Source organism: Sinocyclocheilus grahami, unplaced genomic scaffold (assembly GCF_001515645.1).
Source record: "Sinocyclocheilus grahami isolate Dianchi unplaced genomic scaffold, SAMN03320097.WGS_v1.1 scaffold456.1, whole genome shotgun sequence".
NCBI lineage: Eukaryota > Metazoa > Chordata > Actinopteri > Cypriniformes > Cyprinidae > Sinocyclocheilus > Sinocyclocheilus grahami.
Window position 1 is genome coordinate 663,655 of NW_015505635.1, and position 5,806 is coordinate 669,460.

General features: G+C 34.7%; 1 protein-coding gene across 1 annotated transcript in view; it reads left to right on the plus strand.

Annotated features, from left to right (window-relative positions):
* Positions 1 to 4,453: 4,453 nt before the first annotated feature.
* LOC107552674 (neurocan core protein-like) overlaps positions 4,454 to 5,806 on the plus strand; it is a 64,922-nt gene continuing 63,569 nt past the window's right edge. Inside the window, exon 1 of the mRNA XM_016234616.1 lies at positions 4,454 to 4,518. The gene's annotated coding sequence lies outside the window, so the exon portion shown is untranslated. The remainder of the gene's footprint in view (positions 4,519 to 5,806) is intronic.

Here is a 5,806-nt window from a genome sequence, read left to right on the forward strand (position 1 = left end):
ACCCCCACCGTCGTTTAGATTTTTTATAGTAATAAAAATAATTTAGTTCAGTAAAAGAATAGACGCTACAATTAAAAACTGAACGCGGCTGCTCAACACAGCGTGCCGAACGACAGTCGCATCACAGATCAGATTTCATTTCTCCAGAGAGGAGAGCGAGTCGAGCTGACTGACGAGAAGAGTGAGGCGAGACAGACGAGACGATCGCGGATGATTTAGTTTCGAAACGAGATGCAAAAGCGCCTGTTTGGCAATATTTTGGATTTTGAAAAGCCTGTTGATTTTGCCGTTTATCTAATGTGATTTTGGAAGTTTTTTTAAACATTCGTTTCTTATTTAATTGGCTCCACATTGTTTGCTGATTTTTACTTTATTTAAACTGTAATTTTTTTTTTTACTTCAAGGTGTATGACGTGCCTCCAAGCTTTCTTATTCGTTTTGCTAATAAACGTTCTACGTTTCTTATTTATTTGGTTATATATTATATATGTTTACTTAGCCTATTTCCAGTTTTGTATACCTATTTAAACTTTATGTAAGTTATTTGTTATTTTATATTAGGCATAGCCTGCCCTATAGCATGGTGTATTCTTATTCGTTTTGTTAATAAAAGTTCTATGTTTTATATATATATATGCTAAAGTGAGTTTGACGTTGTATTTTGTTGTTGCATTCAAGCTATTGACGCCGAATTGCCGCTATTTGAAAGTGAAAGTAAAATGTGCATAGTACTTTTAAGCTATTTAAAAGCGAGGAAAAGAGGGGAAATTCAAACAAACTAAAAACGAACAATTGCTTTACGCCGAATTGCCGCTATTTGAAAGTGAAAGTAAAATGCGCACGCAGCTTTTACAAGCTATTTAAAAGCGAAGGAAAGCGAGGAAAAGAGGGAACACCCCCGCGGTGATACCGATATTACCGTTGTTGTCACACGTCGATTAACCGGTGGGAAAATTTCCTCACCGTCACAACCCTAATGTATATATATTTTTAGATGTTGTTTTCAAGCGTGTTTATCTGAGATGCATGATTCCACAATAATAGACTAGTGTGGAAGAAACTCAAATAATGTGCAGCAGTTTCAGTGCACAAATGGCTAAAAAAATAATGAAGGAAGGAGACTGTCCCTGAATCATGCACTGAACCACTTCCATTCAATCTTTTGGACAAATTAAGATTTTTTAATGTTTTTGAAAGAAGTCTCTTCTGCTCACCAAGGCTGCATTTATTTGATCAAAAATACAGTAAAAATTGTAAAAATATCATTACAATTTAAAACAGCTGTTTCTATGTGAATACATTTTAAACTGTAATTTATTCCTGTGATCAAAGCTGTATTTTCAGCATCATTACTGCAGTCTTCAGTGCCACATGATCTTCAGAAATCATTCTAATATGCTGATTTGCTGCTCAAGAAACATTTGTACTGCTGAATATTTCTGTGTAAACTGTGATACATTTTATTTTTCAGGATTCTTTGATGTATAGAAAGTTGAAAAGAGCAGCATTTATTTAAAATAGAAATCCTTTGGAACATAACTGTAATCCTTTCCATTTTTCCATTTCAGATTTCCATTTTTTCACTTCAAAATTTCACTTTTAATTCAATATGTTGCTTGCCGTTTCTTTGTAATTATTTGAAATTTACTACAATTTCTGAGTGAAAATTGCTTAAGTTTTCATTTTTTCTCTCTGTGTCATTTTTATTTTTAAATGCTTTATATCTGTTGCTATCTGTTTCATTAATGTTTTTATGTGCATGACATTCATATCACTTTCCCCAGTCTTTCAGATCATAAAGGCAGAATACAAATGTTAAAAGTGATGTCATATTTTGACAAAATGTCATATTTTTCTCCAGTGTGCTATTCTGAAAAAATATATATTTAAAATGTCACATTATATTGATTTCATTCACTCTGATTCATTTGGAAACTTCCCCTTCTTCTGCTTAAGATGCAGCTGAAGGCGCATCTTTAAAAAAAAAGCTCAAGCTTGTGTTTATAATCACATAAAGTGACTCAAATGACATTTCAGACAAATATCACAGCATATCTCAGCCTGTCTGACATATAGCTTGTTTTGCAAGCTGTCAATCAGACGTCTTTATCATTTCTTGTTGTTTTATTGCTCAGATATTGTGCGTTCATAGCTTTCATATCGAATCTTTCTCTTAAACTCTTATAGTAGAAATTAGTTAAGTATTTGTCATCTAGTAAGAGAGCATTAAAATGAATGTTAAGAGCAGCTCAGATCATTGGATGAGAAATGTTTGTTCATATTAAGACTCACTTTGTTTATAGCTTCAGCCAAATCCTCCCATGGTGCACTGCAGTGTGTATGCGATCAGATATCAGATTTGTTGTTCTCTCTAAACCGAATCTGTCCGTCTAACACACTAGTGCTGGAGAGGCTGTTAACTAAAAGTAATAGCCCTACTAACATTTGTCAGTGTGACAGTAGCTTATTTGTGAAAAATGCAGCTTCTCCAGCAACAAGCTGCTTTACTGAAGAGGCTGTGTAGCTTTTGCTGTTTATGTCACGTTGTGTTGCACAGAGCGAGCTGATCAGTAATCAATGCTAAACGGAATGCTAAACGCCTGGAGTGTCAACGAGTTTGCATTTACAGTACAGAGAATAGCTGCTCGCTCGCGCACAAACTCATCTGACATTTCAATGCTGGAGCCGAGCTGGTGCATGACCTTCCCATGCCTGTAAATAAGTCTTACGTCCCTTTTATTTCCGTCTTTCTCTCTCTCTGGCTGTCTCTGGTGCTGTTTGGCTCTTACATGCTGGCGTTTCTCCTCCTCTCTCCGTGTTTCCCTGTGGAGGTGCTGTTGGCAGAGTGTTTGTGAGCTGTAAGCCGAGTGTCGGGATGCTGGTGCCAGTCGAAAGAGATCAGGGAGCGAGTCCTCGCCGCATGCATAATGGATAGAGGGCATGAAATCACTTCACACGTCCTGCTGACTGACACCAAATTCACACCCTCCTGATCTCTCAGCCTCTCGTGACCCTGCTGAGGCCTCCTCATACTCAGGCTCATCACAACTCCTGAACTTACACTAGTTACAGCATCTTTTATACTTTAATTTGGAAAAGAGAATGTATGTATCCAGAAGCCAGAAGTTTCCTGTGTAAGCGGTTAGAGACGGCGTGAAGGATACTGAAAGACAGACCACCCACTGAGAGAGACGTACAGCGAGGGGAAGTTCAGTAAACTGATTGCTATTCTGAGAATGTTGCTGATGGTGTGTCTGACTAGTGCTGGATTACAAAAAACATCCTTATCAGCATCCTGCCACTGCATTAATATTCATATTCTCCTTCATCTCCTTTATAAAGGACACACAGTCCACGTGATAAACCACATTGTGTGTTTCTTTTGTGTACTTTAAAAAAAAATATTAGTTCAATTGTATTTTAGTGTGCATGTGAATGCAGGACAGGTCAGGGTGTGTTTGATTGTCACCACATTTTTAAGGCCCTATTACATTTTTAAAAATCTTTTTCTATTTTAATTTTTCTGGATTCTGTTTTTTTTTTTTAGGGGGGGGGCTTTTAATGGTTAAATAAAATTGTATGAATCAAAAAGCATATAATTTATTGAAATCATGAAATATACAATTTAACAGCAATTTATTACAAGTGTAAATCAATTTTTAGGGCCTATGAATTACATAAAAATTTTTTCAATTCTGTTTTAATTTTTCTGGATTCCATTTTAATGGTTTAATTAAATTTTAATAATCAAAAGCATGTCTAATTACTTAAATTCATATAAACAAATTAATTTATTTAATTTGTTTGCTATAATAGGGCCCTATGATATTTTTATTTATTTATTTTTGTTTTGCTTTTTCCAGAAATTCTGTGTTTTGCATTTTTATTTTTCTGGTAATAAAAAGAAGACATAAAACATTAATTTATTAATATTATTATATATTAATATTAACTAGTGTCCATATCGTCACTTGATTTAAGTGCCCTGACCTTCTTTTGATTTATTGACCCAAAATTTGACAAATTCCATGACATTCCACGTTATACAGTAAGTTCTGTTTTTATTAATGGATTCTGCGATTCTATCCGGATTGTGGAAATCATAGAGTCCTACATTTAGTACATTTTAAATATTGCTTCATGTTAACCAGATCAACTTTAAAGCCAGAATTGACTTTGTTAATACATGTTCTTGGTCTTAAACCCAAGTTATAATCTGTATAGTCCTCTGTTTACCTTCATTATACTATTATATGAACAGGTGGACTACTATAGTATGCATGGCATGGCAGTACGTCCCAATACTGTAGTACTGTCTTTATACACACTCAAAAGTGTTTAATTTCCCATTGTCAGTGAAGTACATAGTATAGCTATGGAAATTGAAACTTTCTGTTATGAATCTCATCGTTTTCCCCTTCTCTTTGTGTCGTCTGTGCTCTCTACACAGGATGGTGTGTGTCGGCGCTGCTGGGCTGCAGGTTCTTGCGGTTCTGCTTGTGTTCTCAGCAGAATATGGTGAGTTCTGGTTCACTCTTTCTCTATTAAAAGCATTTGAAGGAAAACGGGACCTCATGCGTACGGGGCGGTTCACACAGGTCATGTTCCTGCATTCAGTAACAGCTGGAAAGAGCAACATAACATGGTGTCTTAAAAACACATCTGATGTTAGCATGTTGTGAAGCTAATAACTACAATATCAGTGGTTCTCAACCTGTTTGACTCAAAGGCCCTCCTGTTGTCCAACACCATATTCAAGGCTAAATAGGCTACAATTTTACTGGTATTTCTGCTTGTAAAGTTCCAAACCTGTTCCTTATTTCATCTGTTTGAACACAAAAGAAAAAGTTTTTCTTGCTGATGATGATGATGATGACGACAGACAAAATGTAAGAAATCAAGACACTATTTATATCTGAGATTAATATTTTAGTTGACAATGTCTGGACATTTAATGAAAACTTTTGACATTTAGTCATATTTTAGTTATATTTAGTTGCGCTTCATGATAATTGTTAAACTCATAATCACAGTTGTTTTGCTCAAAATTTGAGAATTTCTTTTTACTTTTCAACAAAATTATTGCACTTTGAGGTAAGCACAAATCAAAAGAATGCATTTTATATTTGACCTCATCTGGTTTCCTGTATTATATTTTTCTATAAAAATAAAATAAAAATATATATTTTATCTCCTCTTTTTTGTTGTAGGCTAAAATAAAGTGACAAGGTATAGTTTTTATATTTATATGTAAAACATTTCGGTCTTGTCTTTTGTAAAGAATATTGCGTATTGATATAGCCACAGTTATTGTTAATTGTTATTAACACAATATTGTTATTGCTTTATCTCGTCATCGTCTTGTCTTAGTCATGAAAAAAAGGTCATTGACAAGCATTTTTCATCACGACTGTTAACTAAAACTAAAACCATTGTTACTTGAAATAAAATAAATTTTAATTTTATTTCAGTTAGCAAAAAAGCATTTCTTATTTCTGTTTAGTTTAAAGGAGACATATTATGCCCCTTTTTACAATATGTAATATAAGTCTCTGGTGTCCCCAGAATGTGTCTGTGAAGTTTCAGCTCAAAATACTCCACAGATCATTTATTATATCATTTTGAAAATGCCTATTTTGAGTGGAAGCAGAAACACGCTGTTTTTCGGGCATGTGTCTTTAAATGCAAATGAGCTGCTGCTCCCCGCCCCCTTTTCCAGAATAGAGCTGCGCCTTTACAGCTCATACCTGCTGAAAACATATGTTTTGGTTCTGATTATCATGTTTATCGCTCTGAAATCATGCGT